Below are 12,329 nucleotides of genomic sequence, written 5' to 3'. Positions count from 1 at the left end.
GTGTTTTCATAAGAAGCTTACTGTTGAAGGTAATAGGGACTCAGTCCCACTGGGGAGACTTGAGAGACTATGAACACACCTCAGAATTTTCCCATAGAGAAGAAGAACACAGGCATTTATGCACCAGCTCTTGCCCTTCATTGGTTGAGGGTTGCTCCCAAGGGTCTGAGTCCCCAGCATGGTTAGCCACGCTGCACAAGCAGAGCACATCAGAGAACCCATGCAGAGTAGAGAGACATAGGAAGCAGTTGGCATGCAAGAACAGTCTGTCAAGGCCCCCAGGGGACACCAAGAGGATCTGAATGAGGCACAGACTGTCTCTGCCTCAGTGGATTTGATCTACTTCCGGGCAAAGGCCTGTGGTGAGAAAAATGATAAATAACGAATTATTCATGACTTTCTCAATAACAGTTGTGCAAAAAAACCCAGAGGCGTGAACACTAACTTCATTAAGAGTAACAATTTCTACCCCATAGCAGACAAACTTGCATGGTCACTCTCTGGGTTTTCTCAGAGGAATGCAATAACTTCTTGGCCAATTCAGACTTAATGTTCAGTCACGTATAGTGTGTTTTCCCTTTGCCTCTCTCTTTCCCATTCTAGGATTGCCCACACAGAAGTCCACTATGAAGGAAGTAGAAAGTGAGGGGCCATATCTCCACTCTGCTGGGTTTGCATAGCCTTTCCACAGTCTTGCTCTGGGCAACAGTGAGGCACGGCACCTCCCCAAATGGTGTCCTGGGTGTTCTATGGCACAATTCACCACACTACTAGGCTGCTCAGTGCTGACTGGTTTCACTAAGACACAACAGGGATCCCTCCCTACCCACCCCCCCCAAGCTCTGTGATTTCCTGGCAGTCTTGCGAATTCTACCTCACCCTCATGGTCACTTCCCAGCCTTGCTTGGGTCCCAGTAAAATGCCTGCATTTCCTCCCATCCACTTGGGGGCCAGGGTCAATCAAGAGGGCTGGGAAGTTTCCTACAACCACCTACCTACATCCTTTCCACACGCTCATCTAGCTCCACGTATCCCAACCATCATTTGGAAAAGACCTCAGATTTACCTCCTCACTTGGAAGAAGTTGATCTGTCTCTCCTCACTGTTATGTGACTCTTTTGTCACATATTTTCCCACACAAGGCTCACATTTATGCTTTCATGCCACTCTCTCTGCCTGAAACATTCTTTCCCCATCTTGTCTCCTGATACTCAACTACTAATGTACCAAGGCCTGGTTCAAATCCTGCTTCTGATACGTGGTTTTCCACACTAGGCAAAATTATTTGTTCCCTCACCTGTGCTCCCTAGTTCTCGATTCTCCTGTCACATTAGACTAGAGATCTGTGTGTCCCTCTTGCCCACAGTTCTTTGAGAGCAGGGACTGTGTCAGATTCATCTGGGATGAATGGGTTTTCACATTTAATCATCCATTTCAACCATTAAAGGGATAACAAAGTAAAGCTTTATCAAGAATTAAAGTCAACATAATTCAAGAATTGAAGTCTCCAGTAATTTGCGGATAACATTCTACTTTCAGAATAAAAAAGCAAATGTAATTAAAATAACTTATCTCAGAGACAATTTTTTAAATTCAGATTATGACCCACATTTGGTTTCTATTCAATCTAGTTACACTGTTGGGAACCTCAACCTCACCAAGAGGGTACACCTATTCCTTAAAGTTGGGTAATTGTAGGGGAGAGGAGCAAGATGGCAGAGGAGTAGGAGACCTAAATTTCTTCTGGTCCCAGGAATTCAGCTGGATAGGGATCAAACCATTCTGAACACCTACGAACTCAACAGGAGATCGAAGAGAAGAATAGCAACAACTCTCTGAACAGAAAAGCGACCATTTTCTGGAAGGTAGGATGTGCAGAGAAGAGTATCCAAGGCAATATTTGGGAGGAAAGATGGTGGGGGAGGGGGTCTCTGTCGGCCGCTTCTGGCAAGTGATAGAACAGCAGAGCACAAAATCGGAACTTTTACAAGTCAGATCCAATGAGGGACGTCGCTCCAGTGGCTAAGCAGGGGGTGGAACCCACTCTGGGACAGTGTGGTCTCAGGACCTTTGGGGTCACAGAAAGACTGGGTGTGCCTGAGTGCAGCAGAGCTCCCAGAGATCAGAGCAGGGAAGCCGGCTGCAGAGACGGAGCTGAGGAGTGGGCTCTCAGCTCGGGGTTGCCATAAACCGTGATCCGCGGCCCAGTCGGGCCACTGCTCCTCCAGCAGGGACCCAACAAGCGGCAGATCCGGGGAGAGTCCCCTTCCTCCCCCAGGAGGAGCACACTGCAGGGATCTGCTGGGTTTGGAGACTCCACACAGGGTCCTGTGTCAGAGATAGAAACGCTCGATCACAGGCCGGGTGAGCATGGAGTGCGGCCAGAGACCGGAGGTGGGAGTGACTGACTGCTTTTCTTTGGGGGATCACTGAGGAGTGGGGCCCCAAGTTCTCGGCTCCTCTCGGCAGGAGATTGGGAGGCCGTCATTTTCACTCTCGTCCTCCAAAGCTGTATGGAAAGCTTGCAGGGAACAAAAGCTCCCGAGAGCAAACCTGAGCAGATTACTTAGCCTGGAACCGGCAAGGGCAGGGCAATTCCGCCTCCAGCAAACACACTTGGGAACCATGGCAACAGGCCCCTCCCCCAGAAGATCAGCCAGAACAGCCAGCCAAGACTAAGTTTACCGATCAATGAGAACAGCAGAACCCCAGCGCTAGGGGAATACAGCACATAGAATTCATGGCTTTTTCCCCCCTGATTCTTTAGTCTTTCTAAGTTCATTTTTTTAATTTTCCTTTTTTTTCCTTTTTCCCTTTTTCAACCAACATCTTATCAATCCCTTTTTTAAAAATCTTTTTTATTTTTCATTTTTAGAGTCATATTCTATCCCTTCATAGTAGTTAACCTTATTTTTGGTAAATATATAAGTTGTTCTCTCTTTAAAATTTTGGGATACAGTTTCTTCTAACAAACCAAAATATACCCTAAATCTCTAGTGTACACCTTTTTCTAGTCTCCTGCCTGATCACATTCTCTCCCTTTTTTTTTAAATTCCTCTTCTTTCTTTTTTCGACCAACTTCTTATCAATTCCTTTTATAAAATCTTTTATAATTTTCATCTTTACAGTCATATTCCATCCCTTCATCGCATTAACCCTAATTTATGTACATATATAATTTTTTTCCTTAAAATATTGGGGGGACTTTCTTCTAATAGACCAAAATATGCCCAAAATCTAGTGCGTGGCACTGATCTATGCACCAGCCTGATCATATTTGATCATATTCTGTTTTTTTTTTTTACCTTTTTCTTTTTTTTCTTTTTTCTTTCTTTCCCCTTCTTTTCCCCGGTTTCAAGTGTCTTCTGATTTGTTTAGTGTATATTTTTCTGGGATTGTTGTAACCCTGTTAGCATTTAGTTCTCTCATTCATCTCTTGTCCTCTGGACAAAATGATAAGATGGAAAAAAATCACCTCAAAAAAAAAAAAGAACAAGAGGAAGTACCAACTGCTAGGGACCTAATCAATACAGACATTAGTAAGATGTTGGAATGAGAGTTCAGAAATACAATTTTAAAGATACAGCCTAGGCTTCAGAAAAGCATGGAAGATACTAGAAAAACACTTTCTGTAGAAATAAAAGAAATAATTTCTAACTAAGTCAAAATCAAAAACGCTATTAATGAGGTGCAATTAAAAATGGGGGCACTGACTGTTAGGATAAATGAGGCAGAAGAGAGATTCAGTAATATAGAAGACCAAATAATGGAAAATAAAGAAGCTGAGAAAAAGAGAGATAAACGACTGGATCACAAGAGCAGAATTCGAGAGATGAGCAATACCATAAGACGAAACAATATTAGAATTATTGGGATCCCAGAAGAAGAAGAAAGAGAGAGAGGGGCAGAAGGTATATTGGAGCAAATTATAGCAGAGAACTTCCCTAATTTGGGGAAAGAAACGGGCATCAAAATCCAGAAGGCACAGAAAGCCCCTCTCAAATCAATAAAAATAGGTCAACACCCTGACACCCAATAGTAAAACTTACGAGTCTCAGAGACAAAGAGAAAATCCTGAAAGCAGCTTGGGACAAGAGATCTGTAACCTACAGTGGTAGAAACATTAGATTGGCAACAGACTTATCCACAGAGACCTGGCAGGCCAGAAAGGACTGGCATGATATATTCAGAGCACTAAATGAGAAAAATATGCAGCCAAGAATACTATATCCAGTTAGTCTGTCATTGAAAATGAGGAAAGATAAAAACCCTCCAGGACAAACAAAAAGTAAAGGAATTTGCAAACACAAAGCCAGCCCTACAAGAAATATTGAAAGGGGTCCTCTAAGCAAAGAGAGAGCCTAAAAGCAGCATAGACCAGAAAGGAACACAGACAATACACTAACAGTCATCTTACAGGCAATACAATGGCACTAAATCCTTACCATTCAATAGTTACCCTGAATGTAAATGAGCTAAATGCCCCAATCAAAAGAGAGAGACTATCAGATTGGATGAAAAAACAAAACGATCGATATGCTGTCTCCAAGAGACTCATTTTAGGCCCAAAGACACTGCCACATTGAAAGTGAAGGGTTGGAAAACCATTTGCTATGTGAATGGACACCAAAAGAAAGCTGGGGTAGCAATCCTTATATCAGACAAGTTGGATTTTAAACCAAAGACTATAATAAGAGATGAGGAAGGACACTATATCCTACTTAAAGGTTCTATCCAACAAGAAGATCTAACATTTGTAAATATCTATGCCCCTAACAGGGGAGCAGCCAATTATATAAGCCAATTAATAACAAAAGCAAAGAAACACATTGACAACAATACAATAATAGTGGGGGACTTTAACAACCCCTTGACTGAAGTGGACAGATCATGTAAGCAAAAGATCAACAAGGAAATAAAGACTTTAAATGACACACTGGACCAAATGGACTTCACAGATATATTCAGAACATTCCATCCCAAAGGAACAGAATACACGTTCTGCTCTAGTGCCCATGGAACATTCTCCAGAATAGATCACATCCTAGGTCACAAATCAGGTCTCAACTGGTACCAAAAGATTGGGATCATTCCCTGCATATTTTCAGACCACAATGCTTTGAAACTAGAACTCAATCACAAGAGGAAAGTCAGAAAGAACTCAAATACATGGAGGCTAAAGAACATCCTACTAAAGAATGAATGGGTCAACTAGGAAATTTAAAAAAATTCATGGAAACCAATGGAAATGAAAACACAACTGTTCAAAATCTTTGGCATGCAGCAAAGGCAGTTCTAAGAGGAAAGTATATAGCAATACAAGCCTTTCTCAAGAAACAAGAAAGGTCTCAAACACACCACCTAACCCTACACCTAAAGGAGCTGGAGAAAGAACAGCAAATAAAGCCTAAACCCAGCAGGAGAAGAGAAATAATAAAGATCAGAGCAGAAACCAATGAAATAGAAACCAAAAGAACAGTAGAACAGATCAATGAAACTAGGAGCTGCTTCTTTGAAAGAATTAACAAGATTGAGAAACCCCTGGCCAGACTTACCAAAAAGAAAAGAGAAATGACCCAAATAATTAAAATCATGAATGAAAGAAGAGAGATCACAACCAACACCAAAGAAATACAAACAATTATAACAACATATTATGAGCAACTCTATGCCAGCAAATTAGATAATCTGGAATAATGGATGCATTCCTAGAGATGTATGAACTATGAAAACTAACCAGGAAGAAATAGAAAACATGAACAGACCTATAACCACTAAGGAAATTGAAGCAGTCATCAAAAATCTCACATAAAAGCCCAGGGTCAGATGGTTTCCCTGAGGAATTCTACCAAACATTTAAAGAAAAATTAGTACCTGTTCTTCTGAAACTGTTCCAAAAAAGAGAAATGGAAGGAAAACTTCCAAACTTGTTTTATGAGGCCACCATTACCTTGATCCCCAAACCAAAGACCCCATCAAAAAGGCGAATTACAGACCAATGTCCTTGATGAACATGGATGCAAAAATTCTCACCAAAATTCTAGCCAATAGGATCCAACATTGCATTAAAAGGATTATTCACCATGACCAAGTGGGATTTATCCCTGGGCTGCAAGGTTGGTTCAACATCCACAAATCAATCAGTGTGAAACAATACATTAATGAAAGAAAGAACAAGAACCATATAATCCTCTCAATAGATGCAGAAAAGGCATTAACAAAGTATAGCATCCTTTCTTGATTAAAACTCTTCACAGTGTAGGGATCAAGGGTACACACCTCAATATCATAAAAGCTATCTATGAAAAAACCACAGCCAATGTCCTACTCAGTGGGGAAAAACTGAGAGCTTTTCCCCTAAGGTCAGGAACATGGCAGGGATGTCCACTATCACCAGTGCTGTTCAACATTGTACTAGAAGTCCTAGCCTCAGCAATCAGACAACAAAAATCGAAGGCATCCAAATTGGCAAAGAAGAATTCAAACTCTCACTCTTTGCAGATGATATGATAATTTATGTGGAAAACCCAAAAGACTCCGCCCCAAAACAGAACTCATACAGGAATTCAGTAAAGTGGCAGGATATAAAATCAATGCACAGAAATCAGTGGCATTCCTATACACCAACAACAAGACAGAACAGAGAGAAATTACGGAGTTGATCCCATTTACAATTGCACCCAAAACAATAAGTTATCTAGGAATAAATCTAACCAAAGAGGCAAAGGATCTGTACTCAGAAAACTATAAAATACTCATGAAAGAAATTGAGGAAGACACAAAGAAATGGAAAAACATTCCATGCTCATGGATTGGAAGAATAAATATTGTGAAGATGTCAATGCTACCTAGAGCATTCTGCACATTCAATGCAATCTCCATCAAAATACCATCCACTTTTTTCAAAGAAATGGAACAAATAATCCTAAAATTTGTATGGAACCAGAACAGACCCCGAATAGCCATAGGAATGTTGAAAAAGAAAAGCAAAGCTGGCGGCATCACAATTCCGGACTTCCAGCTCTATTACAAAGCTGTCATCATCAAGACAGTACGGTACTGGCACAAAAACAGACATATAGATCAATGGAACAGAATAGAGAGCCTAGAAATGGACCCTCAACTCTATGGTCAACTCATCTTCGGCAAAGCAGGAAAGAATGTCCAATGGAAAAAAGACAGTCTCTTCAACAAATGGTGTTGGGAAAATTGGACAGCCACATGCAGAACAATGAAACTGGACCATTTCCTTACACCACACACAAATATAGACTCCAAATGGTTGAAAGACCTAAACGTGAGACAGGAGTCCATCAAAATCCTAAAGGAGAACACAGGCAGCAACCTCTTTGACCTCAGCCACAACAACTTCTTCCTAGAAACATCGCCAAAGGCAAGGGAAGCAAGGGCAAAAAGGAACTATTGGGACTTCTTCAAGATAAAAAGCTTTTGCACAGCAAAATAAACAGTCCACAAAACCAAAAGACAACCAACAGAATGGGAGAAGATATTTGCAAATGACATATCAGATAAAGGGCTAGTATCCAAAATCTATAAGGAACTTACCAAGCTCAACACGCAAAGAACAAATAATCCAATCAAGAAATGAGCAGAAGACATGAACAGACATTTTTCCAAAGAAGACATCCAAATGGCCAACAGACACATGAAAAAGTGCTCAACATCGCTCAGCATCAGGGAAATCCAAATCAAAACCTCAATGAGATACCACCTCACACCAGTCAGAATGGCTAAAATTAACAAGTCAGGGAACGACGGATGTTGGCAGGGATGTGGAGAAAGGGGAACCCTCCTACACTGTTGGTGGGAATGTAAGCTGGTGCATCCACTCTGGAAAACAGTGTGGAGGTTCCTCAAAAAGTTGAAAATAGAGCTACCCTATGACCCAGCAATTGCTTACTGAGTATTTACCCCAAAGATAGAAATGTATGGATCCAAAGGGGTACGTACACCCCAATGTTTATAGCAGCAATGTCCACAGTAGCCAAACTGTGGAAAGAGCCATGATGTCCATCGACAGATGAATGGATAAAGAAGTGGTATATATACACAATGGAATATTATGCAGCCATCAAAAGGAATTAAATCTTGCCATTTGCAACAATGTGGATAGAAGTGGAGGGTATTATGCTGAGCGAAATAAGTCAATCAGAGAAAGACATGTATCATATGACCTCACTGATATGAGGAATCCTTAATCTCAGGAAACAAACAGGTTTGCTGGAGTGGTGGGGGGTGGGAGGGATGGGGTGGCTGGGTGATAGATATTGGGGAAGGTATGTGCTATGGTGAGCACTGTGAATTGTGTAAGACTGTTGAATCATAGACCTGTACCTCTGAAACAAATAATACATTATATGTTAAAAAAAAAAAAAAAAAGAAGATAGTAGGAAGGGAAAAATGAAGGGGGGGAATCAGAGGGGGAGATGAACCATGAGAATCTATGGACTCTGAGAAACAAACTGAGGGTTCTAGAGGGGAGGGGGCTCGGGGGATGGATTAGCCTGGTGATGGGTATTAAAGAGGGCACGTATTGAATGGAGCATTGGGTGTTATACGCAAACAATGAACCATGGAACACTATATCAAAAACTTATGATGTAATGTATTGTGATTAACATAACATAGTAAAATAAAAAAAACTCAAGAGAAAAAAAAGGTTAGGTAATTGTATCTTGAATCTTGGTAATATAGAAATTAATAAGGAGGTGATAAAGAAACTCAAACTTATTGTATTAATACTTGCTTGTTAAATTTAGGAATAATGCATATGTGTGAACGACCTAAAAAATCTATAATATTAAAGGTGCTTTCACATAGCAGTCTTGTAATTTTAAGTTGAGACATCTAACAGAATACTAATTCATTCATAGAGAACATGCGATATTGAGGAGAACTTGGATTTGCCATAAGTTTATTTAAATTTATTTAATTTATATAAACCATTTTTTTTACTTGGCAAGGTTTTGATTATTAAGGCTAGAAGCATCTCCAGTAGCCTTTTGAAGTGCTTAAAAGAAAATAAAATACAAGTGTTGTTATGTTTTAAATTTTAAAAGGATTTAATTAAGTTTTACATATTTTGGGGTTTCCACATACAAGTGACATCATATGGTATTTGTGTTTCTTTTTCTGACTTATTTCACTTAGCATAATAAGTTTGGGGCTTTCTTTTAACAGATGTTTCATAGCCAAAGAGTCCAAACATCTGTAGGTTAGGGGACACACCTGTTCATTGGTAGGGGTATTCTGAAGGTAACTGCTGTCCCAAAGACTCAGGCACACACTCCCCAGAGGATGATATAAATGAAGAAAAGCAGAATTACTCCACTGTTGCTGACTTTGGAGTAATAGTCATCAATAACAGGGTTTTTTCTAACTTTAAATAGCATTGCCATTCTATTAGCCAATGTTCTGAAAGAAATTAAAAAAAAAAACAACTGACACTTGACTGTAACATTGTAACATTGGTATCTGGCCTTCTGATGTTATGGTGTTTACAACCTATTGATAAGAAAACATTTGGATCTGAATTATCTTGATACTGAAAATTTTCTAGACTGAATTCTTTAGGAAATTTAAATACTTCTCTGTAGAGGAATACCAGACTGTCAAATCCCGGGAGGTATTGAGATGTCATTTGATCTTTGCACCTATTTAATAGACATAAGATTTTCATGGATCAGGAAGGAAAATAAAAATTTATTTCTTATTTGGTCAATTCAACAAAATGTCTCAAACCATAACAATTTCTGTTATTTCTTTTCATAGTGGCCGACGGTTGTCTGAAGGAGAGCTATCATGATGTGTGGTAAAGGCACTTGCTGCAGACCCAGAGATTCTAGCCTGAGTTCACACCTGCTTCTGCCACATGGCCCTGACGCTTGTGGAAAGTCACTTAATGCTTCTGCATCAGCGTCACACTCCAGTACATAAGTAAAGATCAAGTCGCAGAGAATGGATAGATTTCTAGACACTGTACAATTCTGACCATTTATTTTGCTCATTTCCTCCCTTTTCTGCCAGTGTTTTCAGAACATATTACCAAGCCTTTGAACATCGCTTTCTTGCCTTCTTCTATAAGTAGGCATCTGGGCCAAAAATTCCCTTCAGAGAACACCACAAGGTCATGGTTAACTAATTTTATCTTTGCCTTTAATACACGAATGGACAGGTTTCTTTTTAATTTCACTAATGAGATATCTTGAGTAGAAGGTATGAAGGTGCTGCTAACCCTTGGTTCTGTGAGGGTGGAGACTGCTTTTGTCCCATTCATTGTTGTATAGAAAGGCTTAGCAAATAACCTAATACATCACAGTTATTCAAATATTTATTAAGATTACTAGTTGATCTGAAGTGTGCTTCATTATTCAGAGACATTAAATCATACCCAATATTTAGTTGGCATTTTAGTGTTGATTGATGTCTTAGTATGTTTGGGCTGTTATAACAACACTGGGTGGCTTATAAACAACAGAAATTTATTACTTATAGTTCTGGAGGCTAGAAGTCCAAGATCAAGGCACTGGAAGGTTTGAGCCTACTTCTTAAACGGCTATCTTTTCACCAGAACCTCACCTGGCTGAAGAGGCAAGGGAGCTCTAGTCTCATTTATGAGGATTCCCCCAACACAACCTAATACCTCCCAACTGCCCCACTTGCTAATACCATCACCTTGATGGTCACAATCCCAGCCTATGAATTTAGGGGGACACAAAGATTCAGACCATAGTAATCAATGTCCTTAAACTCAAAGGTACAACTCAACTCAAAGAGACTTCCACACTTATTTTGACTGAAGAAACAATGAGTCACCATGATTACACATATCGACAGTACCTGATGCTAAATGGTTGATGTGTTGAGATGATTTTGTGCATATTACAATTCACATATCCCAACATGACAAGTAAAGTAGAAAAGTTTCAAGAGTGAGAACATGTAGTAGATACTTCCTAAAGGTTGGTGGGTGAGCACCTAACGTTGGTAATTGAGATGAGGGGGGAAGAAAAGTGATGCAGATTTCAGTTTTGTTTTAAGATGTTTTCTTTATATACAGTTTTTGTCTCCTTGTAAAAAGAAAATAAAGAAAAACAAAAAGAGAAGGAGGAGGAGACAGAAGGGTAAGAAGAAAGGAAAAAGAGGAAATTCGAAACATGAAAGGGAAGAAGGAAGAAGAAAAGAAAAGGAGGTGGGATAGAAACATCTAATGTTCAGAAATTTAGTTAGTTTTATCTCAAAATCTTTATTCCAAAAATAATCTTGTATGGATCATTAGAGCTGGATCAAGATAACACCATGTCTTCAACTTGTCTTCCTAAGTAAGCTGGGGCAGTCAGGCCAACAGTTATCAGTGTCCTTCCCTACCTTTTCATCTCCCTTTTGCATAAGTCTAGAAGGAAATAGCCAACACAAATTTAGCCCTGACTCCCAGTATAACAGCTGTAGAAGAGAGAGACCAGTGAAAAGCTAGTTCTGCTCTGATGACAAAGTTGGAAGAAATGCAATAAAAAAATCTGAGCTTGGGACACAAAAGGGTGGGCACACTTGGGATTAGCCCCATCCCGACATTTAGCCCAAGACCTTATCTTACACCTTTAGCTCTCCCTGGGGCAGAAAAAAATGGCAACCCTCCTATGCAAATCATGGTTGGAAGAAGCATTATCATCACCTCCTCCACAAGCCACATCTTCCTGGAGGGGAAACAAACCCTTTCCAAGAGAGTTGAAAGCCAAGAAATGAGGCTCTGGCAACAGGGGCCATCTCTGTTTTTCTCTTCCTATTTTTGGCTGATGTGTGTGTCTTTGTTTTTGTGCATTGACCCAATAAATGGCTGGGGTTTTTATTCCTAAGTGCATGATATTAAAGAAGTCTCGTTCAGGGGAACTGTAACGGTGGGCTTAGGAGGACTGAACAGGCTGTAAATGATTGACACTGTCCAACAAAGCACAATGCCATCTGATGATGATAGAAGAACACAGATGCCTAATGCATTGAAAGAGGAAGAGGTAATGAGTAAACCACAGGTGTTCAGGACTGGGACACCGCAGTCACCATCTGCCTCACAACACCTGTGTCAGTAACAAACCCAAGCCACACTTTTGTTTTCCTGCTACCCCACTGGACGTTAGCCCACCAAAAATGTTTTGTCTCTTTAGCTGAACAAACTGAGGCAAAAGGAGAGTAGATGGCTTTCCCAAAGTCACGTGATAAGATATTGCAGCCTTAACAAGAAACCAAACATTCTGTCTCCCAGATTTGTGTGCTACTGGAATGCTTGATGAGTTAATACCTCTCATTATATCACT

This window comes from Zalophus californianus, chromosome 8, assembly GCF_009762305.2.
Source record: "Zalophus californianus isolate mZalCal1 chromosome 8, mZalCal1.pri.v2, whole genome shotgun sequence".
Taxonomy (NCBI): domain Eukaryota; kingdom Metazoa; phylum Chordata; class Mammalia; order Carnivora; family Otariidae; genus Zalophus; species Zalophus californianus.
The sequence above is the reverse complement of the archived record's forward strand: the minus strand, read 5'-3'. Positions refer to the sequence as shown.